Raw genomic sequence first — 24,425 nt, forward strand, 5'->3', positions numbered from 1 at the left:
ATCAGCCTCCTTATTGATGCTTGATTGGCAATTCTGTGATGTCGGGTGGAATTCAGCTCAGTGCTGGATTGTGGGCCTGGAGTGAATGGTTGTTCTCAGTAAGAACATCTTCTTCTCGCTAATATATCACTTTTGCATCAGTGATTCTCTACATGACTTCCCTGCTTTTGATTTCCTGTTTGCCATATCAGCTTTTCCAGACAAAATCAATGATGAGATGTATAATTAATTTTTACGTGTTTTAATTAAGTTTTCAGCTGCTCCAGTACTTTTCATTATCTTAGCAAGTTCTCTTCTTGCAACCAAATATTACAATGAAAAACGTGTTGATTAAATAAAATATTATTTAAAAAGTCCCCTGCAAGTTGTTAAACTAATTAAAGTTCAAGAATGCAAAGTGAAGATACCAGATATTGCACAAAGAAATGTCAGGTAGAGCAAGGCATTTAGCAGCTCTCAGGAGCCTACAACAGCTTGGGGCAGATTGTGTCATTCCTACAATGTCTTTCGTGCCATCTCATCATCTTTCTGATATCTGTCTTGGTGAGCTGTGTGGTCTCTAAAGCACTTTTGCAGGTCACTGTGAATTGAGAGCACACCAGAGGGACAAAGAATACCTAGAGAAGAACAAAAGCTGACTGATCGGTGTTGGAGCTCAATGATTTATAAGGTCCCTTTTAACCTAAGCTATTCTATGATTCTGTGAATCCTTCTAGGATGTTTCCTTGGGGAAATTCTGCTTCTGGGCTCTGGATGCTGGTGCTGGGTTGTGGGACAGAGCAGCCTTCAGCAGTCAGCACTCGTGGCTCCCCAGTGCAGGGCAGCAAGTGTCATTCCCATAGGGCACCAAGCTGCAACTTGCCCCATCACAAGGTGGAGAGACACATTGAAATCTTTCTTCTAAAACCATGGTTGCAAATTGAACTGAGAAAAGACCAAGTTCTGTCAAAACTGTAATATTTTTGCCAGCAATCGCTGTTTTCTTGCTCTGGAAGACTTGAATAAGGAGAATCTTTCCAGTGTGTAGGTTGGATATCTCCATTTGTTGGGGAGCCATGAGTCAGTAACTGATGAGTGAATACTTAAGCTGATGGATGTGCAAACTCAGAGAGGACTAGTGCTCAGATCAGCGAAGCCCAGGTAAAGAAGATAGGAATAATCATCCCCTCTTTGGCCAGCGTCACTCCAGTGCATATTACCAAAAGGGAAGAAAAGAGGGTGGTGTATGGCTGTTTGCTGGGGTGTTACTGTCAGACCTCGTGCAGGAGGGGAAGAGGAATGTGAGGACAACACTGAGGCCAACGCCATGATGTGCCATTTGCAGCAACATTATAACTCTAGCTTTGACTTCAGCTCTCATTTTCAAAACTTTTAAATGGATATAAAGTGCCATGCAGAATAAACAGGATCCTCCATTCAAAACAAGAGGTATAGTTTGAGCAGTGATTTAAATAACTGTCCTTTCAGAAATGGCTATACAACATAACGGGTGATTTACCTTGTAATGGCTTAAAGCCAACAGCATAATGAAACTGTGGGAAGGAAAAATTATTCAAGTACTCTTTCCCTTTTGCTATCTACTGATTTATTGGAAATGTCTTTTCACCAGATAATTTTCTTGTTAACCCATCTGCTGCCAGCGTGCTTGGAAGGAAAAGCCAGGTGAAATAGAGACAGCAAATACTAAGAGAGAGAGGAGGTTCAACAAAAACCCAAACTTTTGTAATGGTATGCCTCTGCTCTTCCGATGTGGGCTGTTTAAGCCATAGGCTAGTACCATCATAATAATGCAGATATTCCTCCTTTTGGGATTCCCTGTGAATATGGTGATTCTATTTTTAGTGATCAGGAACAAGAGTTTGGATCTCCACGTCCAAATTTCATGCGTGGCTACATCTTCCTAAAGCCACGCAGGCACTTACAGTAGCAGAGATGATAAAAAGCACAGGAAACTGCTTCCATGTTCATATGTGGCCTTGTGGTGCCTTACAGCCTAACCTCACAGACGGCCAAAGACAGGAGAAGGAGGGGAATGCAGTCCTGGCAGGGAGGCTTTGCTATAGCACACTTGCTGCCAGCTCACAATACAAAAGCCTTGCTACCTGCAGTTCTTTTTGCAAGAGACAGAAAATAAATTGCTGCTGTTGAACATTTTATTTGCACTTGAAGAATATTCATCCAGAGAGCAAAGGGAGCACCAGAAGAGAGTGATTAGGGCTCATTTTTTCCTAACAAGTCAGTAGGAAATCATGCCAGAATCAGGAACAGCAGAAGAGTTTTGACAACATGGAAATTCCTCTTTGTGCACTGTCAACTACCTCCAGCTCAGTGGGATTCCTCTCACCTTGAATCAACTGCAACTCCCAGCACTGTTGCAATTTGTTAATCAGTGGCTATTCAAAATGGCTTTTATTGTAAGAACCTTTCCATGGACTAAATGTGGTGGCTGAGGAGCTCTTGTTTCTGTCCTTCTGGGAGATCAGGAAGAGACAAACACTGCAGAATTTCTGTGTGGTGCTTTTGTTAGTTGATATGTGTAAATACTTCTGGAAGGCATCTTTACAGCAATTTAAAGAAAAAGTTGATGGAAAGAGATGTCACTGGTCTGAATGTGTTTATATGGAAAACTGCATTCTTTCTATCTATTACAGTTGATGAAGGATTTTCCTGGAAAGATGTTAGGGACTAAAAGTCTAAGGCATTTTGAGCAAGACTTGAGTTAGTTTACTTACAGGAAAAAGTGAGGTGGTGGCTGAAATAACATATGCATAGGTAGTGATGATTTTAAAATTGGAGCATTCTCTGGTCTCTTAAAATGGTTCAGTCCACCTCATTCTCTGCTGGTTTCAAACACTGCTGCTTCTGGCTCCCAGTTTCTGTGTGTACCTGTGCCCACAAGAGCAGATGGAGACCATGTCTGTGGCACTGCACTGTCAGATTTTGTAGCTGCATCTATTTCTCCCTGTTTTGAGACTGAGCAGGCATCTGCTGTTTACTTCTGGTGGACATTCAAAGGGAAAACTGAAGGATACCAGCTTCGAGTTCTGAAAAGTATGTTTGCTGAAGACTGGGTCATGGCTGCTATTTCTTGGCACAGTTACGGAATTCTACAGTAAAATTATACCTATGTTTTAAAAATCCTTTTTGGTTTTTATTATGCACAGCTTAACGACACAACTAGAATTTAATGTCCAACTGATTTCATGATTTTTTGCTTTGTTCTGAAGGCTGCGTGTTTGAAAATCCGTAAAAACATACATAAAGCAAGTCCCAAAACACCAGCTGAAACCTTTGCAAACAGACTTAAATGTTCCAAGAGGCTGTAAATGTTGCCAAAGGAAACGAACCCTGAGACAAGAGCTGGTGATTGAGTGGAAGAACTCAAACTGCATCTAGAATTTTCCTGGCAGGAGTTAATGAACGATCTGAAGGTAATGCAAAAATGGGGGTTGGATCAGCAGCTCAAGAAGGTTTAGGCAAAAAAGCAGTCCTGTGCAGGAGTCTTTGCACTATCAAGACCAAGGCAGATTGAAGAAGCAATGAGATTATATGGAATTTGATGCCAAATACATTGTTTTTCTTACTGTTTTTTTTCCCTGGCATAAGAGAGTGGTCACTTCTGGGAGAAATGATAATTCTAAGTCTTGTAAATGTAAGTTATGCCTCAAAGTTCTTTGGAAGGGGAATTTAAGTGTTGGTTTGTTGTTTTTTTTTTCTGATGCCTTGCAAAGTAGAAGAAATGATAAATATTTCCATCCACAAATGCTCTGAAGTCCTTACTCGGAAAAAAAGGAAAAGCTTGCTGAAAAAAAGGCTTGTGGCTATGAACACAACCCTACTTAATCTTTGTTGCATTCTCTGTTTCATTTGGCTTTTTTTCCTGCTACTTCCACTGATGTCTGGTAGATGGCATTAGTGTATAACAAATTTCTTAATTTCTTTTCTTATTGGAGGGGTTTTATTTTCATCCAATTTACTGATAATAATGCTGTCGTATTCAGTTTGAGCAGTTCCAAAGCATTTATTTTCTTGGTGTTCTGGTTATGCTTCGAGTAAGTGCTTGTATCACTCAGAAGGCTGTTTTTCCCCCTCCGTGTGCCATATAATCATTATATCTCTATAGGGCATCAATCACTTGCAAAGAAAACAAACTTGATATCTTAGGCTGACTCTGAATTTTGAAGCTCTGTTACATTCTGCATTGTTTATATGCAGTGCCATATTAATTCCAAATTCTCCTGACTTAGAAATGAGGACAGTACTCTGAAGGAAGAAAAATTTCTCATGCAGAAAAGAAGATTGTGTGTTCAGAGTAGTAAATGGAGATTCTTACGTGTTGAGCTGAAGACATTTCAGGCTGCTCTGCCATGGCAGTGGAAAGAAGCTTCACAAATATCCTTTCTCTTTTTTCTATACATGTAAGCATTCATAGCTAATTTCAGTGACAGCTTTTGTGCTTTCCCATGGAAGTTAATAGGACTTCCACAACATAAGTGCTATTTTGCATAGGAAAACAGGCAATTATTTCTGCCTGTCTCCTCCTCCTAGCGATGTTGGGTTTTTTAATCTGGATAAGGGGATGGAAATTTCATCAACAGGTGAATTAGAGCAGTCAGGATTATGAGTCTACCAATAGCTTTAGTTTCATCAGTGCTCTCTAGGTAAGAAGTCTTTTTTGCTGAGGTGTGCATATTCACTGTTACCTTTAGCTTCACAATGCAGCTAATATTTTGAGCAGATTTTCAGAAGTTCAGAAGCTGAAGACATTTGGAACAGTGGGCCACATTATTACTCCTGCCCCCCTAACCTTTGCTTCACTGTGAAAATAAGACTTTTTCCTTTCTTGATAGACAGCTTCCCAATGCTGAGCTTTGATCCGAAGCCCACTGTTCCATCATTGGTTTCTTTGCAGAACAGGCCAAAACCTACAGAGTCCATATCCCTGGAGGATTTCAAGGAAAGGGTAGATAGGTCACTGAATGTTGTGGTTGGTGGGCATGGTGGGGATAGGTAGATGATTGGGCTTGGTGAGCTTAGAGTTTTTCTCAGTTTATGATTCTGTTGGCAATAACAGAAGGGAAAACTGGAGTGTTAGAGAACTATTTTGTGGAGAAAGTAATGATTTTAAATATTTGCCAAGAAGTTGATGAAATTTGACCCCTGTCAGACCAGAGGTGCTTGACAGCAAAGCAGTAAAATGATACAGATATCTTTGAGATTAATGTAGTATTAAGAGTGTATAGATTCCAAACATGCCAAGTGGCAGATTTTATTGAATCTATCTAATTATGTGCAGATCATTAGCATAATTTTCTTGCATTTTCAACCACGTTTTCTTGAGAGTGAAGTAGTTAAGAAAATTATAAAGAGATGCCAGCATATAGTTGTGACAGATTTTATCATTAAGGACTCTTCAGGTTTGACAAAGTATAGGAATGCAAATAGTTCAGAATAGATGGGGCTGAACTCTTTCTGGCCTTGGTGTAAGACATGCTGTGCTCCTTGATAGGAGCCAGGTGTGACTCTGCCTCAGAAAGGCTGGTTTACTAAATGCCTTGATTCCAGTTTTTAAGCAAGTTCGGGGTTCGGTGCATCACCACCAACTGATGGGGCCTGATTTTGGCCCACAATATCTCTTCATAAAGTGCTTAGATGTCCTTTGCTGAGGTGTAGGAGGCTGAAGTATCACTTAAAGATTTCATCCACTTCACAGTTCAGTGAATTAGCAGAAAATGAAACAAATTCTGGTAGCCAGTTTTTGTTATTTTTTTTTAGTTTTTCTAAAACATATTGGTTTAAAGAGCACGTGTCTGAGAGATGTCTCAGTGCCTGCAAGCATCCCTTATTGCAAAATACATGGACAGCTTGAGTGTACAGAAGATGAGAAAAGCGTGTGGGTGTATTTCTATCCCTTTGCCTGCAACAACCTGTAACTTTCAGCATGAAGGTGTCATTTCTATTAGGAAGACAGCAATGGGACTTTCTGAAACCTATCAAAGAAAGACGGACTGATTTCACATGAGGGTCGCCATCTGTCTGAAACAGAAGCAGACCTGCTGCACCGAGAGATTTACTTGGTTCCTAAAGCTGGCAGATGGAAGTAGCCCTGCTGGAGTTCCTCTGAATCTCCAGTGTTATTTCCTCACTCTCCTCTTCTGTCTTTATGGTGGTCTTCTATTGTTATTTGCAGGCAGGTTCTTACAACTGTTATTGTGCCTTCCCTTGGCCCCTCCTGTCACATCTTATACAGTTACCAAAATACTGCAAACTATTGTACTATGCTGTAGACTGCTATCAGGAATAAAAATAGCATACCTGTTGTAATGGAGAGCATTAAAATTCATAGACAGTAGCAGGGCTGCTTCTTGTATTTTCTGGACAGGGCTGTTAACCTTTGAGAGATTTGCTGTGGAATTCCAGCTGAACAATAATAAAAATAGGTAAGTGAAAAGGGGCCTACCGTGGGAGAAGGTTTATGTGGTGTGATGGTAAATCCATACATTCAGGGACTGCTCCATGCTCCCTGCAAACATACACGCTCCCCCACCTGCCGTCCTTTAAAGCCTAACTACCCGGATGATTTAGGCTAACAGAAATGACCTGGCTTGGCTGTTCCCTTCCAGGGAGATTGGTTTAACCTCTGCGTGGCAGCAGGGATGGAGACTTCTGTAACGTGGCATGAAGTTGCTTCACATTTTCTGTGATGATGATAAATAGCTGAAGGGGTGAAAGGAGGAAGCTTTGCTCAGCGGCGCTGATGGGAATGCAGGGCACTGCTCTTTCATACCAGGGGCACATGCTCACTTACTGGAGCAGCATGTTGAGAAACACTTAACCTCCGACCTCAGGTAGGAGCTGTTGTTGCAGAATTCACATTTAACCTCACTGTAGCAACATACTAAACGTTGCTTAAGTATCATCCTACTTAAATATATATATACATTTTCATACACAATTGGGAATAAGTGCCAGCACTCATTTCTCTGTATGCTGATCTTTTGTAAGGTGAGGAGTTACAAAAGCATTAAGCCTTTCATTAGATCATCTTTGCATTTGGAAATGGGTTTTGTGCAGAAGGGATTTTTCATTTTCCGTATTTCTTGCCTTAGTGGAGGGAAGGTCTGCTCCAGCTCGAGTATTCCTCTAACCCCCAGAAACTGAAAGGCAGGGCATTGCTGCCAATGAGAAAAGGCCACATGGGCACAAAATCAAGTAAGCTCTTTTAATTACCGATTAGTGATTGCATAGAGATAACCTCTCACTGCAGATATATCTCTGAGTGATGGATGGCTTGAAAACTATGCTGCTCTTTAAGAAGCACCCAGGCAAACTTTCTCCTGTCATTTTGAGAGAAAAATGGGCAGGTAAAATCCCTCAGATTTTAAAAAGGAACAACTCTTAAGTTTCTGACAGCTACTTTGCTCAAAAAGATGTCTGAGAGCAAGATACAAAGCTTCTCTCTCTGCTTCTTTCCTTGCCCTCAGTCCCTTTGTGATTCTATTGAACAGCTATCAGGAAATCCAGCAGGGCATTTTTATCCTGAAAGTATGGAGGATTTAGGGCAGAAATAATGTTAACATTAATCACGGCAGTGATGAAATTTCACTCCAAAATATACGAATGAGATGAGATTTCCCCCATGTCCTACTAAAGACAAAAAGGTTCTGTTGCTGCCAAAACTGTAGGGTATGTTCACTCACTTAAGAGAAGGAATCAAACAATGAAGCAGTCATTTGTGTACAGGATATAAGTGAACATTAAAAGGTGAAGGTTGTTCCATTCCTTCAGTTCTGCAGTGAAGATTTCTGCAGCACAGTTGGAGGATGCTCACAGGTAACCCAAGACATTAATTACAATCTCCTAGGAGAAAAAAAGGTGCCAAGAACAGGTTCTCAGCTCTGTAGAGGAAAGGACAGGACATTTTTTTCTTCCTGTTGCCTTCCAAACATTTTGAGGCCATCCTTGGAGCAATTCTTTGAGTCACCCAAAGATTTGGAAGGAGCAGCAGCCCATGCTGACACAGAGTGAGAACTAAGCTTTAGCAGCTGCAGAATGAAACAGGTACTTGGAAAAGAGCAGTAGACAAAGTGCAAATGATCTCCTCAACTTTCTTAGACTTCACAGACCTTACGTCTACTCTTGAACCATAAAGGAAAAAAAAAAACAAGTCCAAGCTTCAGGAAACTGGTCAGGTGTGGGGAGGCATAAGGAATCCTCTCAGAATTAGGAGATAATAGCTATGGGACGAAGGGATTTCCCAGGCTTCTTACCCTTTGTGGCATCCTGCCAGTAACTTAAACAGAGATGCTGAGCTTGCTGGCCCATTGGCTAGATTTCTGTAGATAAGCCTGAGTCTTGATTTTTTCTACAATGGCCTTTTCATGGTCCTTGAAGTGAATATCCTCACAAATATGCCTCTACCATATTGAATTCTCTGGCAGAGTTTAAGGTCAGGCGTGATTACTGATAGACAAATATGCAATTATTTCTCAGACCATTGCTTTTTTCTTCTCTCTGGCTCACACATTCCACACAGTCTCAGTTTAGCTTTATGTTCCTATTAATTTGCTTTTTAAAACTTCCCCCTCATTCCCTGTTGAAACTCAAAATATGTGACTGTATGAGCGTTTATTTATCTGCAAGCATAATAATTTTTCACTCTGCTACATCCAAATGTCTGCGTACTGTCATGAGCAGTATGTGTCTTATCACCTCCTGCAGGATATAAGCAAAGAGAAAGAATTTGCAAAATTTGGCCAGAGATTACTGATGATTTGGATTACTAGAGCTGCTATCTCCTTGTTTAGTGTTCTAGTGTGGATGTTGTACAGCAGGTTTCTGCCTTCTGGTGAGTGGCTAATGTCATAGTATCTGAGCTTTGGCTCAGATATTGTGTATGAAGTGGTACCAGGGAGGTTCAGGTTGAATATTAAGAAAAACTTCTCTAAAAGAGAGGTTAGATGCTGGAAGAGGCTGCCCAGGTAAATGGTGATGTCACTGTCCATAGAGGCATTAAGATGTGGCACTGAGAGAGACATGGTTCAGTGGGCAGCATTGATGGTGGGTGGATGGTTGGATCAAATGATCTCAGAGGTCTTTTCCAACCTTAATGATTCTGTCATTCTATGAAGACTGCTGCTGGCCATCTCAGGGGGCTCATGCAATCACACAGAAGACTTAGTATCCAGACTGACCTTCCACGGCTCATTAAAACAGGTGGCAATGTCCGGAGTTGTTTATGGGCTAACAGCCTGCCTTCATAGTGTTCTGCTAGAGTCCTGCTAATTGCTTTGTAAAAGATAGACTGACTATGAGAATTGTTTTGTACAGACAAATTGGGACACATTTGGTGGTGTTAAACTTGGTGATGAATAATAGGACATCTATTGAGCATCAAGCACTCTCTGCATTATGCAAACAGCATGGCATAGACATTCTTAAAAAAAAAAACAAAAAAAAAACAGATATGGTAGAAAAATTGAAACTTTTTCCCAGATGATGATTATAGATGGCTAAAGTGAAGGTTTGCCTTTGTTGGAGCATATATCTAACTGCAGCTTAGAGAGAAGCTACATGCCAGAAAGAGCCAAGGGTGAGGCTGCTCAGATAAGAGCAATAAATTTGGATACTATTAAGACTGTAATAGAAGAATAATTATTGGTCTGGTCAACTGTGTATTTGCTCTTATGTCTGTATGAAATTAATCTTCATGGTTATTTTTAATATGTTGCATTTCTTACGCCAGTCTCACAGACAAAGGAGCAGCCAGGGAAATTGTGCACCTTCACACAGCAGCACCCGTTCTGCTTCCTTGTCATGCTGCAAATGAAGAGGCTCTATTGTTTGTAAATGAAGACCCTTCTGATTATTGATAAATAACTTCTGGATGGGGAGTATGACACATGCTGGCTGGAAGAACAGGGTTCCATAATAGTAATATTGCCTTGAAATTACAGCCCACGTAGTTTGAGAATGATTCAGGATAATTACATTAATGTTACCAGAGAAATGAAAAGGAACACTTTCCCATTGTACCTATTAACAAGCTCTACTGGCCTTAAATTATTTCTGAGAAGAGCCTGCAAATGGTTGAAATCATCAGAATAATTACAGTGGTGCTGAGGGGAGCTGGATGTGCTCCTGGCTGCAGCTCTGTGGCCGGTGGGTAAATATTTCTCTGCTTCCTGTGGGAAAAGGAACGTGGCACAGAGCTCTCTGATTAGGTGCACTACAACCTGCAGATGGGTTCAGGGAGTTTGCAGGCCCCAGATCCTAAGGAGCAAACAGCCATTAGGAGTAAGTTGCTCCCAGTACAGGTGATACACATCGACCCCTACGACATTATGTGTGAGCTTGCTGTTATTCTGGCATAGTCGATACTTGAATTCCTAACCTGCTTGGCCTCTTCACCTGAACTTCTGTTGTGTTTTGAGCCGACGGCTGACTTGACCTATTCTTCAACTCACCTATAAAATGATCATGAAATTGAGACTTGGGGGTTTGTTTGCATCACTGTCGTACTGCTGTTTGGAGACTCCCACTGGGCAGAAGGGGTGAAATTCAGGACTCGCACCTACATAACCCAGTGTTGTGTGAAGAAAGGTTACTACAGGGTTACCTCTGCCACTAATGGAATTTCCCATACACATGATGCTCGAAGAATCCTGGATGCCTGCTTCAGAGAACAGGGCTATAAGGCATTAGCCCTCTTCATCTCTTTGCCTTTAGTTTCAGGGAATTAGAAGATTTTGTATAACGAGTCCTACTGTTAGAGCTGCCTTGTAAAAACGAGCCCAAATTTATCTCTGAAGACACAGACGTGGGTGAGGCTGCAGGTCTGGCTCTTGCAGCTCACCGTTGTGTGCACAGTCTCCAGCTCAAGTTGCAACAGGCTCCTAACAGACACACACACGCGCACAAGTGCTTTTTCATTTTCTCCCATTTCCTTTTCACCTGTCCGGTGAGCCCATCTTGACACTGTCTGTGATTACCTGATGACCCTTGTGCCTTCATTCAGTCGCAGCTGCAGCTCTTCCGTAAGATTTTGCTCCCTACCATCAAATCAGACCTGCAACTCTGCTGCACACACACACACACACACAAAGGTTTTCTCTCTCTGACCACTCCTGTTGTATAACTGCTACCACTACCTAATCAAATTTGGGGATCACCTTCCTCCTCTCCGTTTCTCATCACATTGCCCTGTATCCCATCTGAACACTCAGAGCTGGGCAAATCCATGATAAGTGCCCATAGCTGCCTTCCTACAGCTTCTGTTCCTGGCCCCAAATAGTTAACTTTCTAATCCATTAGTTACCTTAATTCTGCATTTAAGGAAATGGAGCTCAAATGAGTCTCAGCTTCTCCCTGTACGCATGGATACGCAGGAGATCTGTTAGAGGCGTCTGAGGCTGAGGATGGTTTAAACTGATAACTATTATGTGGATAATTTCCTTCAATTTAGAGTTTAAAAACATGTGAACGTTTATATTTATTCTGTTATGATATTTCAAGAGATTTAATGGATTAAAAAAGTCATTTAGAGAAAAACCGTGAGCGAGGGATTGCTTAATTATCTCCTTCAGATACTTAAAATTTCATTTTGACTTCTTCCTTCCCTCCAGGTACGCACACATGCCTGTATTTATGTGCTAATACTTTCTGTGTGTTTGCTTTGCCCTGATTTTCATAGGAAGGTGCTGGGAATGTTTCAGCAAGCCCCTGGAAATCTGTCTGGCACGAAAATCCCACGAGTTTTGATTTGTATGCAAACAGATATTATCAGTTAAACAGAATTAGTTATGTACTGCTAAGTCAACAGTAAGGATTAAATAATTTTTGGCTACATCTGGAATACGCTGGAAGGCAAACTGTAGGTCAGGTATAAGTGCTGGAGAAGGAGCTTTCCTCTTTCTGAACCCTTTTTGCCAGCACTGCAAATTGGTGTGACTGAGTGTGTGTCCAGTCCAGTTGAGGTCTGACTCTGATATCTTTGCATACCAAGATTCCTAATGCCGAGTGGCTTAATGAGGAGTTAAGATGAATTACTGTAACTCCTCCTCACCCAGTGGTTAGTGCAAGGGAGCTAACAGTGGGCAGCTGCAGGGTATCCAGAACTCCAACAGGTTGGTTCTGGTGGCACCTGGATATGGTGCTCTGGGTAACATCCAACGGCTCCACTGCCATGAAAAGGTGGAGAAAAGTGTGGTAGAGAACAGCATGTCATAGAATCATAGAAAATGTCAGTTAGAAGGGACCCATAGGGATCATAGGGATCGTTGTGCCAAACTCCTGGCTCCATGCAGGGCTGACCAAAGATCAGACCATATGTCTGAGAGCGTTGTCCAGATGCTTCCTGAACTCTGGGGAGTTTGGTGCCATGCTGCTGCTCTGGGAACACTCTTCCAGTGCCCAAAAAAAAAAAAAAAAAAAAAAAGAGACATTGCTGTGCAAACTGTAAGTCTCACAAATCTCCTGTTGCTGAACTTCATGGATCTGCTGGGGTGGATCTCCCACACAAAATGAAGTTCCTATGCTTTGCAGTACTCCAGCTGCAAATACACTGGTTAATTTGTTATTATCTTCCCAAAGAGCTCTAGTAGTTTATTTTTTAACCCTCATTACCCTGCCAGAACTGAGAAATAATAGCAGTTATGCAGATAGTTATGTCGACATCAACTTCACTTTTACACTTGCAAGGTTCGTATATTTTTGGTGGCACCGGCAGTAACAGAAATGATAGCTCAGTGATAGAAAAAAGAACAGTCCCTGAGCCACGGTTCTGATACTTGAAGCATCTTTAAACCCCATACCCAAATGAGAAAGAGATAGAAATAGCCTAGTTGAAACGGCTTAGCTCGAAGGAGTATTTTATGTATTACTAGATGACAAAATAGTTAGACATTAATGCAGTTTACAGTAAGACACCCTTAAGTTATCAGTGAGGTTAGTGTGATGCCTGACAGATTTAATGTAAATATTTATAGACTTGGCCTACTAATTATGCCAATGGAAAAAATGCAATATTAATGCTGTCACCTCCACATGTATCTACCTGCCAGCATGATACTAACTTGTATAAACTGAAGTTGGTAAGTACAGCATATAAACAGAGGAGATCATTTACATTTTTAATAAGGGATTAAGTTATCTTCAGCAGTAGTTTGCAGCCTGTGGTATACAGATGTCTGGGAGGATATTCCCCAGGAAACTGAAAAATGACAGAAAAAGAGAGTTCTGCATAGGGGACATAGAAATCCCTCACTGGGAGTTTATTAAAGGGGTACTCACCACCTTTGGCAAATATTTAGAGATCCACACTGAGCAAGATTTGAAAACCACCGATAGACCATATTCATACAGAGAAGTGATGAAGGTTGGAGTGCCATATGCCATGTTGTAAATGATCTGACTGAGTCCTGCTGGAGTCAGGCTGCCATAAAAAGCTCTGGTCAACAAAGCACTGAAGCATGTGCTTAACTTGAAACAGACATCGATCCCTTGAAGTTCCTCCTGTCACCATATGTAACCAGTTTGCTGAACGAAGGCCATGGGGAAATTTAAGGCAGAAGTCAAGGGCCGCTTTACTCTCATCTTGCAAATAGCTCTGCAGATGTCTGATTGTCTCGTACAACTGAAAACCTAGTTATGTGAATCCACTGTTCATAGTTTTGTATTTCAAATTATTTACAGTAAAGGACTCCAAAGGTTTCAGGCACTGGTGGTTTCAGCTGTTGCTGGCTGCCAAGCCAAAGAATATCATCATTACCATTGTAGCCTGTTTAGGAGGCTTTCTTTTAGCTGCGTCGATTGCTCTCCCAACCTGCAATCCAACAGTCTGTGGTTTCTGTTCTGGCATAAACGGATTGCTCACAAGCTGTGTAGTTAAATTTGAAATGCTCTTGCCACTGCTCGTGTATGTGTGGCTTGCATGCATGCCTTTTGCTTGGCTTCTAGTCTTGCAAACTGAGGCAGAAGAGTCACGTGGTTTCCTACTGTCATTTGTTCTGCAAAGAAGCACCTTGTTTGGTGTATGTTCCCTCTGAAGTCAGTGTAGTTCAGGTGCTAGTGCAGGTTGCCAGCATCTGGCCATGCACGTGATGCTGCTGGCCAGTGGGTGGCACTTAGCAGGAGTTAAGAGATGAGCGTTTCTTGGGTGTGGATCTCTCCTTCCTGGTGGATGGATGGTTCCTTGCTGTGGACCTGATCCAAAGCTCATGGAAGGCAGTGGGCTCTCTCTACTGCCTTTGAGGAGCTCTGGATCAGGCCACCCATAAGACTCTCAATTATTTTCAATCTCATCTGTATTTGTCTCTTGTAAACACTTCATCTGGACTCTGCACCTCTGTAAATCACAGAACAGAATAACCTGATAGAAGTGGAGTGTGTGGTTTTGAAAAGGAACATTAAGAGGGAAAAAACACAACTCTCTCTCTTTAAACTGTCTCTTTTCTATATTGTTACCTTGACAACTCTGCTGCTGTGTTTCATCCTTGGTGGGTCTTAGCTGTGGTGGAAGAAGGGGGACATCCATGTGTGTTTCCACATCTCCTCCAGCTCTGCTTTGCGGGCGCCTTCCGAGCACAGGGCACCTTGAGCTGCAGAGCTCATGTTTGCTGCCTTGACCCATGGTGCTGCCTGGAAATGATTACAGATATTAAGTACTGGGACCCGTTCTGATGAAAGGTATAAGACTGTATCTTCTATTTTTTTTTCCTTAAGCCAATGCCAGGGTAATGTTAAAGCTCTTTGAAAAGAGATGCAAGGTGCTTAAAATATTTGTAAAGGGTTAGGACAGCTGAAAAGCAGAGAGGGATGTAAGTACTCAAAAATAGTTGTATTATTTTTAGTATAAGCAGATACAGGAGTATGTGTCAAGATTAGGATCCAGTCCTGATGTGCTGAACTCAGTCTAGAGATGCTAAAAATATGCTTTCTTTTCACACAAATTTTGGAAGAGACAGAGGCAAAGGTAAGAGGAGAGCGGTGCTGAACTGGAATTTTATTTCCTGTGTTTCTGTGCTTGCTGGGGTTGGGCAGAGCTGGCTGTTAACCTGGGCACACATAGCCACTGATACCTGTAAAACGTGATGGGGTGGAATCCCACCCAGCCTCTTTTTTCTCTTCCCGGAGAATATATCCCTACCAACATAGCATTTTTCTTCTTTTTAACAAAAACAGCTAGAATTTAGCAGATGAGCTGCAAATGCAAGGCATGCAGAGTCCCAGGCTGAGTGCAGAAAGGGGTGTCTGTTTATAAATGTGTGCACAGAGAAGGGGGCTTTTAATGCAAAACACATGTGTTTTCAATTGCTATCTGGAGCCAGACCAGTAGCTGTAACTTGGCCTGACAAAGCCTCATTGAAGTACAGACAGTGTGGTTTCAAAGCAGTTAGAAAAAGAACGGGAATGCTGTTCAGGAAATTCTTCAGGCATGGGCAGGGACTTGGCTGCAATTCTGCTGCTGGAAAATCTGACAGGGGCAGCTCATGAGCGCAGGCCAGGCCTCGTGCAGCTCGGGAAGCAGCTCGGCATCCTCCGATCTCCCAGCACAGCTCTGGGCTGTCATCTCCCACCGACAGACAGGTAAGAGCCGTGGCGTTCCCTCCTGGAGCATTCACTGTGCTTTTGGGTGCATTCACTGTGCTTTTGTGCTCGTATAGCTTCTTGCTTTGGGAGCTTTGTTTGGAGAGAAAGTGGAGATTGTGGAGCTGTGGCATATTTGCTGAAGGGTTGGAGGAGTTGGAGGCTGGGTGTTGGTTTCTGGCTAACTTTGCTTCAGGAGTGATTCTGCACAGCAGCTCTGGTGCTGCGCCTCTGGCGGGGTGAACGCTGTGTCAGAACCATCCCTGACTTTTTCACTTCGGGGAGGAAGTGTGGATATAACCTGAAACCACTGGAAGGTTGGCTGGAAACCGTATGTTGCTCTCAGATTTTATTGAGAAATGCTACTCGGTCATGACAAATGGAGTTACATGTATATATAGTTGTTCAGTGGGTTGAAAAGATATTTGTCCGGGGGTTCTGTGGCAATTGCTAACTCTCTGTCACCTGGTACAGGCTGTGAGGAAAGGCAGTGGTTCAGCAAGTCATTGCCTTGTGATTTCTGTGCGTTAGTTTCTCCTGTGTTTCATAAAGCACTAGCAAAATGCAGCAGGCAGCACAGTCAGAAACCACGGACAGCAGATTAGAAGGAAAAAAAACATTAATTTACTGGCTGCAAACTCTCTTTTCAATTACGTTTCTTTTCCCAAATAACTTAAGAAACATTCATGATAAAGAGCGCTCCCTGCTTAGGAGCCTGCCAGATTTAGGCAGTACACTCTCTCATCCTTTTAGTTGCAGTGTTAAAGCTCAGCTTGCCTTGGCAGAGATATCCACACCTTATATGGCAGGAGTTGGGTACGGTGTTTGTCAGGGCTGATGGAGGTGTTGGGAGCAGTTCATTGCTTGGAGCTTTGGAAACTTCCCTGCTTCTGCCAGTGCCTCTTGCTCAGATTTTCACAGCAGCGTTATTTGATACATTGAAAATGCATGTCTTTGGTTGTTGGGTAGTCAGGGTTTTTTTTGCAACAAGAAGTGAGTTCAAGGCCAGACTGGATGGAGCCCTGGGCAACATGATCAAGTGCTTGGAACTAGATGATCTTTGAGGTCTCTTCTAACCCAAGCCATTCTATGATTCTGTGATATGAAATTTTAGAGTGGGACAGCACTAAGTTGAGTTCTGGTGGAGTTCGTGGGAGAACATCTGCAGTTTGCTTTTCCTGCACCTAGCAGGACTGCATGTTGAGCATTAAATAGTCATTCACTTAGATGATCCAAAGCATGCAGTAGCAAGGTGAGATTGGCCAAATCTGTGTGGGACGTGCTTTCTCACTGTAGTGCTGAGGGAGCACATCCATAGCAAACTCTGCTGGACACGGTGGGATTCAGTAGATTTGGATCATTAAAGGGAAAATTGTCTGCCCAAATGCAAGCTTTCTGTGTGATGGAAGGGGCTTGGGTCATCTTCTTGCCACCGCATTTGTCTTTTTATGAGAAAGGTTGAATTTACTTGAAGGAGATAGCGGCTTCCTCCCTACTCTTGGCAACTGCTTCTGGGCCTCATTCTGCAGGACGTGTCCTTTCTGCATCCCACCAGGGTCAGTATTCAAGCTTTGTTTTGTATTTGAAGAAATTGAGGAATGCATGCATGCACATGCAGCTGTGCATAAAGTATATTAAGTCAATGAAGTGAAAGTGGAGGGTCTCACTATCTTGCAACTATACAGATAAGAGAGCTCCAGGCACACCCTAATATGTGCACTCCTTCTTCTGGTTCCTCCCAAGAGCAAACTAGAAAGCAAATGTGTCTACAAATGAACAAATGGATGAGCAAAGTGAACACATTAAATTGAGGGAAAATGCAGAAGAACAAGTTTTAACTTCTAGCAGCATATATCCAGGATCACTGCAGAGACTTTACTCTGGGTCTTGGCACGTGCTGAAGCCCACAGTTCTTTCTTTGTGCCATGCCAGTTGGGTTCCAGCCATATAAATCCATATTATGATCCTGCTTTGCACATTCCTACAAGCCATATCTCTTTTATCTGCTGGGGAAGAGGTCTGGAAAGTATCACCTCCTGTAGCTTGCTTTCTGATTCAAGCTCAATTGATGATATCCCTCGTGCTGTTCCCACAGCTGCCCATAGTCACACCTGCTGCTGGGATAGTTCAGTGGAGTTCTTATATTTGTTCACTCTGCTTTGAGACTCTCTGGTGGGAAAGTGCTTTATAAACTTGGCACTGATGGACGCAGACTTATGATTGCTTCACATCATTAGAGTAGTGCAAAGGATCTGGTGTTCAAATGCAGAAAATCCAGGATGATGTTTGCATGCAGTGTGAATGTATTGCTGCAAATTGTGGGGCATTTGGGAAAAGACATTCTTTGCTGACTTGCTCAATACATAAGAGAACTCACTGCAGATTTTTTTTCTCCCTTTCCATGTTCTCCTTATTTCTGATCCTCCAAAAAATTAAAAAATAAAAATAAAAATCAAGACAAGAGAGCTAATGTAAATCTAGAAGTTGGAAGAAACATTTGTCTTCTGGTGAGAACAGAAGCAATAGCAACCATGTTGCTTACAGACTCTTGCAGCATTTTAGAATAAGAAATCACCTTTTGTCCAGGAGAGACTATTAAGAGATGGAGCTTCTTATTACTTTGCTTTGTTCTGGCAAGCTCTGATATGTTTATAGTATTTGTTGTAAGTGCTCCGTGAATGCAGAGCGGTGTCTGAACAGAGCAGGTGCCCTGAGTTCAGCTTCTTGTTCAGTCCACCTCCTCAAAGCCACTGGGTTATAAGCTGAGGTTTTTGTGGTGCCCTTATCCTCAAGCACATTCATGTCAAAGTGCTGTCAGCCCCAGTGACTGGGGAAATAACATGAGCTCTCAAGACATTAGAGGCGGGGGTAGCCTGGAGCACTGAGGGATGGGGACTGGAGATGCTTTATCAGCAGATGAATCCCCAAGGTCTCCCCAGCTCCTTGTGCTGACTGAGTCCAATTTCCTAGTGATATTTTGGAGGTGGGAATGGAAAATGAGGTATTTCCTAGTGGACCAGGCAGAATATGCACTGGTGAACTGTGCAGACTAAGCAGAGTTTGATGTACTTTCGCTTGCCAACGTCAGGCTCGATATTTGGAAAATTCTATTTGTGATGTGCTCTGATGACAGAAAGTAGTCTTAAGGAACATTTTCTTCTTTTCTGAATTTCCTTCCAATTTTTGTCTCTCTGGCCATGTGCTATATTGCTGTGCCCCCTAAGAGATTTGTACTGAGTAGTGATGGTCTTCACAGCCGCTGGGAGAACCTGTTCCCCACAGCATACAGAGGGACAAGCACAGAGTGAAGATTTCAGTTTTGGGGACTGCAGTTCTGGAGAGCATTCTGGCACAGCCATCATTAGAGAGGGCCTGGTTTAAACCATCGTGGGAGAAAAAAGCTGTGTAAGATTTAACATCGCCAGCAAATATTTCATCGTTGGGGCCACTCCTCAGTGCTCAGAGCTCACAGGTCAAAGTGCAAGGCAGAAACCATTTTCCTGGGCTAGATCCTTTTGTGTAGATTTGGGTGGTGGTCTGATCAGTGTACATAATTTGTGTCATAAATTACTTTTGGGTCACGATGTTGCTGGAACGATGAGTCTGGGGGTGTTGAGCTTGAGAAAGCTTTATGGGGAATGAAGAGGCAAAATGTCTTGTTGATAGCAGGCTCAAAATGCCGCTCTTCATGCCAAATTTTGTTCTCAGTAACACTCCAGAAATGTCTGTTCTTTTGAACCTGGTGGATAGTGTGCACTTAAAAGACAGAAAAATTAAAGAGGCTGAAATCCACAGAGCGTTTAGAGCTCACAAGTACATTGCCTTCCAGTGATATGATGGAGAGAACCTCTCATTTAGCCCCAAAGCAAAGGTTTGTGTTTCAAAAAGCAAAGAGAGAAACAGTAGAGGATACTGGTTATATGGATACAAATTGAATGGAGATGTGGGAGATGTAGGTCCATGCCCAAGGGAGCCTGAACCCATCCTTCTCATCTCTTGAAATGTAATCCCATCACCATACTTAGCCTGGGGTCGGATGCTCTTGTTTTGCTGATGAAGCTGTTACACCTCAGTTATATGCAGGCAGGCAGCAAGCTCTCTGCAAACACACCCATGCATTTACAATGCCAGACTCTGGCTGCCCTATGTTCACCTTCTGTAAAATTGATGATTTTGACAAGCTGCCCCCTGGCCTCCATTAAGTAAAGGCTCATGATTTCCACATAAAATTTATAGAAATCAATGTGCAAAAAATTCAAATGCAAAAAATACGTGCAAGTAGGTGCCACCTTCCCCAAACCTGTTGTGTGTCCCACTGCACAGACCCCACTTTAGAACATTTTCAGCAGTAAATTTCATGAAGGAGAAGCCATCTTCCTCAACTGCGTCCTCTTTCAGCTTAAAATTGTCCAATTACTAAACAAAGATGATTTAAGCACTGGTCAGAAAACCTCCGTGGCTCAGAAACATCATTGATTCCTCTCATTGTGCCTCACCTCATTTATAGCCCTCATTGAGCCTCCAAAGCTGATGGGGCCAAGAAACACTTACAGCTGTGGTGTTTGCAAGGGAAAGATGGTTTATTTATCCTTGTGCATATTAAACACTTTGCCTGATGAGTGGGAAATGCATGTTGTGTGTATGAGTGAGAGGCTTTCTGCGCACACTATCATAGAGCCATTAAGGTTGGGAAAGCCCATCACTAGTCATTAATCACCCCATCACCAGCCATGCCACAGGAATTCTACAAAAACTTATTCCTTGGTAAATTACCTGGGTGCTGGGCTTTGCTTTTGTAGTCATGGTAATGCTGTCTGTGGCTAAACTGTGACGATCTGGCAGGCAGCATTTCTCATGCTGTATGTGCAGTATGGCACACCAGTACGGTGCATGTGTGCCTTCCCATGGCAGGCAGACGCATACAGCTCTGACTTTTGGAAGGAGTGCCTCTCCTTCCAATTTCTACTATATTAGTTTCAGCATTGGTTGTTGGCTATTACGAGTTTGAGTGACCATTTATAATGTTTTCCTGCAAAAACTAATACCCCATTAAGCAGCTAGCAGCCTTTCTTCTCAGCTCGGTGATTGAAAAGGAAGGGGTGCTCTGCAGATGAAACCACTGGTTTTCCTTTCACAGTAATACTGCTTTTCTGGTGCCTAATTTGCTGCCAATATCATTACAATGTTTAACAAGAATGTGTCAAAATATAAATCATGACTAGCATACTTCTCTGTCCCCCACAGAAGAAATTACTGGCAGTGGATGCAGCTTGTTCCTTATGTAGGTGCCTTACAGCCCATCTTCTTCTACACATTTGTTTAGCCCACCTCAGCGCTCAATGTCCATTATCTGTTCTTCTCTTGCTAGAGAACGACAGACATGAGCTTTTCTTTTGGTGGTCATGGGTGAGGGGAAGGGCTTGCTAGAGATCCTATATTGCTTCAAGTGTAACTGTATGAGAGTTTATGGAGAGTTTATGTGTGAGAGTATATGGAAACAGCATTCCATCTATGATTCCCATGTTGTTTTCTTGTTATAAATTTATGCCATATTACTAGGTCATGTTCACTATGCGCGTTGCAGTCCTTTGGTTGCTCTATCACTGTTAAGGCAGCTGTGAGCTAAATATTTTATTTGAACAAGAGAAGTTCTCAAAATGAGGCTCTTGTGTGGATCCAAGTTGCTTTTTGTGGTTATGTTCTGTTCCTATAAATTCGTTTGATGTCTGCAAAGTTTTGCCTCAGTTGGATTTGGCATTTTCTCCACTCTAGCAGTTGTGGGGAAGAAAAAAAAGAAAAGAAAGAAAAACAGGAGAAAAAAAAAAAAAAAAAAAAAAAAAGGAGAGAGCAAAGGGGAGAATAAACAAGTTTTGCAATAAGAAGATATTTTGTGCTCAGTATTTCAGGCTATTTCTTATTGGTCAGACTTGTTTCATGATTTGAGAGTGCTGGAGATGCAATTTATTCGTTTTCTCCAAGAGAGATGCTGCATTTAATATGTGCTCTCCAGGATCCCCTGTTAAAATATTAGGCAATAAAATCTGTGACTGTACAGTAGTTGTTGTTATAATTTCCCTTAGGTAGTGGAAATCGTAATTTATTGTTTTTTAAGATTTCCCCTCGCACAGAAGCTGAGTGATTGCAGTAGTGTAGGGGCCTGGTTTTCTCTTCCTGTTTGTACCATGGCTCCTCTCTTCTGGCACAAGCACTGTGCTGCAAAGCCCTCCCCAGTTTACAATTGCTGACTTAGCACCTGGGAGCAAAATAGCAATGAAGACCAAAAACTGGATCTGCTGTGAGCAACTTGCTTTGCTCCCTTTGTTAATAGCTCAGGGTCTGCCTGAGCCTTGGCTGTGTGGGCAGATACCCCATAGGTCTGAACAGCAGAAGTGCTTCATGGTGAGGACCGTTACACCATAGAAAGCTGCTCTTTAATACAGACAGCAGAGGTTCAGGTTGGATATTAGGACAAATTTCGTCTCAGAAAGATGCATTGGCACAGGCTGCCCAGGAAGGTGGTGGGTCACTGTTCCTGGAGGTGTTTGAGAGCTGTGGAGATGTGGTACCAAGGACATGGTCAGTGGGCATGGTGTGGGTGGGTTCGGGTTGGATGGGATGATCTTGGCTTTTTTCCTATGATTCTATGTCATACCTTCCTTCTGCGATGCTTTTCTAGTACAAGTTGGCTGAATTGACTGAGGTGGGCACACTAGGAGCCTATCTGCCATGCAGTTGTTGGTTCCTCCCCAGAGTACGGCACCTTTCTCTAAGTAATGTTGCAGATATTCACATGCTCTGAGTTCTGAGTAAGGCATGGTTTGTGGACATCTCGTCTGGTTTTTTAGACCAGATGAGAACCCTTAAAAAAACCAACAGCACTGTTATGCAACATCCAAGCTCTTTGATGTGCTTGGTGGAATGTTGCCCAAAGGATGTAAGGGGAAAAGTTCCTAAAACTGCAAGGGTTCTGAGACCAGAGAGGAAAGTGATAGGAGAACTGTGTTTATTGTTTTTAAAATCTGTTTTTCAGCCATTGCTATGAGTTTTGAGTGTGTGGGATGGACACAACTGCTGAAGGAGAAGGAGGGAGATGGGATCCTCTGCCCTCTGCAGGAGGATTACTTTTGGATCCCATTTTTGTGCAGGAGCATGGCTGTTCTGAGCATGCTGCTTAGTTAGCTTTACTTTATGTGTGCACATCAGGACAGGCATCTGAGAAGAATTTAGAGCCTGATTTAACTTGCTTAGCACCTGAGGCTGCACTTCAGCAATGATGAAAGCTGGTGGAGGAAGGGAGAGGTGTCTGATCTCCTAACTGTGGGTGATAACAGCAACCTGTGTTAGCAAACACACATCTGAGCACTCCCAAAGTTGCTAAAAGGTTTACAAAGTGTAGAAGGGAAAAAAAAAACATGGTTCCGGATCTTTAGGCAGCCCCTGTTTGTGTGGGCTTCAGTGTTGGGGCAACAAAGAGAAAGTGCTAACTTCATGGCGAGTGTGATGCTGCTAGTAGAAGATCTGTGCTGGGGAGAAAATCACCTTCCATTGACACTTCCATTGCAATGGGCTCTGCACTGCCGCCCACCGCACGCTGTTATTAGATGCTGTTTGCACATTTGCCTCGAAGTAAGAAAAAAACATGAGGCTAATGGTAAACAAACAGGCACAAGTCAGTGTCAATGAGCATCTCGTTTCTACCATTGTTTTGTTCTGCCCTTATGGATCACACTCCCACAGAGAGGAGCTTGCGTTGTTTTCTCCTTTTTGTGAATTTTGTAATTCACTGAATGCTAACACTGATGCCAGGTATTCTGAGGGAGAAGTCCCTCATGTTGAATCGGTAGCACAGAAATGTGTCTGGTGGTTTTTTTGTCTGCCTAGAGTCTTAAATGCTGAACGCTCAGCAGGCAGCACATTATTAGAGGCGATGTAAGAAACTGACGCCTGGGGGAAGCATGTGAAAAGGACTTTCCACAAGCCAAAGTGAAGGGCAAGAAGGCAATTAATACTTTTGTGGGGCAAAATCTGCCTCCATAAGCACAACCCTGAGTGCATTTGCTGCCCTCCATCCCCACTGGCTGCAATGCCATTTAAAGCAGTGGGGCAGCCAGACCCCTGACAGCCGGCAGCAAGCTGGGGACCAAGATGCAAAACCCAAACTTGTCCTGGGGATGCTGCCATGCTGCACAGCCCTTCTGCTGTCCTCAGTGCCGAGTTTCCTTCGTTCTCTCCTCTCTCCTGGCTCTCGTGTTGTCCTGCCACGCCATGCCTGCTTTCCCAGGGCATCCTTGTTAAATCCGTGCAGATATTTGGGACATTATTTTAGGAGAACTTTGTGTTTCGGGTTTATTCAGTTAAGGAAGAGAGAAAAAGACATTTTCCCTTTGCCTTTTTTTTCTTTGTCTGGAAGGAGTGATTTTATTTGAGGTGATTTTTTGTTGAATTAAAGCCTCTGCGAAGTAATACTGCATCTTCAAAACAAACTGCTGAACTCAACTGCTTTTACCAAATGCATGCAGAATTTTCCCCTCCGGATCCTTCGAGGCCCTAGAGTGCCAGCCTTGCAAAACCCGGGGTGGTTGAGGAGAGTCACTTGAGAGTGATCTCCATAGGATACCTTTAGACAGTGTGCTTATGTGTATTTATAAATGTATATATACATCTAATACATAAAATTCTCTTACGGTGTGTTACTGCATACAGTGAGCAGCAAGGAAAATAACGCAGAACTAAGGTACCGAAGGAGGTGCTGCCCAGCTGGTAAACTCTGAAAGGAAAAGGAAGAACAAAAACTCCACAAACCTCAAAGAGGCACAGACACAAACCCTTAGCAGTTTTCA

The 24,425-nt window shown here is 42.7% G+C and overlaps 1 protein-coding gene across 6 annotated transcripts in view; it reads left to right on the forward strand.

Moving 5' to 3' along the window:
* SGCD (sarcoglycan delta) overlaps positions 1–24,425 on the forward strand; it is a 314,278-nt gene that overhangs the window by 160,513 nt on the left and 129,340 nt on the right. The window contains exon 1 of one of the 6 annotated variants that reach the window (XM_052684681.1): positions 15,463–15,585. The exons of the other annotated variants lie outside the window; for them this stretch is intronic. The gene's annotated coding sequence lies outside the window, so the exon portion shown is untranslated. Of the gene's footprint in view, positions 1–15,462; positions 15,586–24,425 lie in introns of those variants that run through there. 6 annotated transcript variants of the gene reach the window in all.

The sequence above is a fragment of the Tympanuchus pallidicinctus genome, unplaced genomic scaffold, assembly GCF_026119805.1.
Source record: "Tympanuchus pallidicinctus isolate F22 unplaced genomic scaffold, pur_lepc_1.0 scaffold21, whole genome shotgun sequence".
In the NCBI taxonomy this organism is placed as follows: domain Eukaryota; kingdom Metazoa; phylum Chordata; class Aves; order Galliformes; family Phasianidae; genus Tympanuchus; species Tympanuchus pallidicinctus.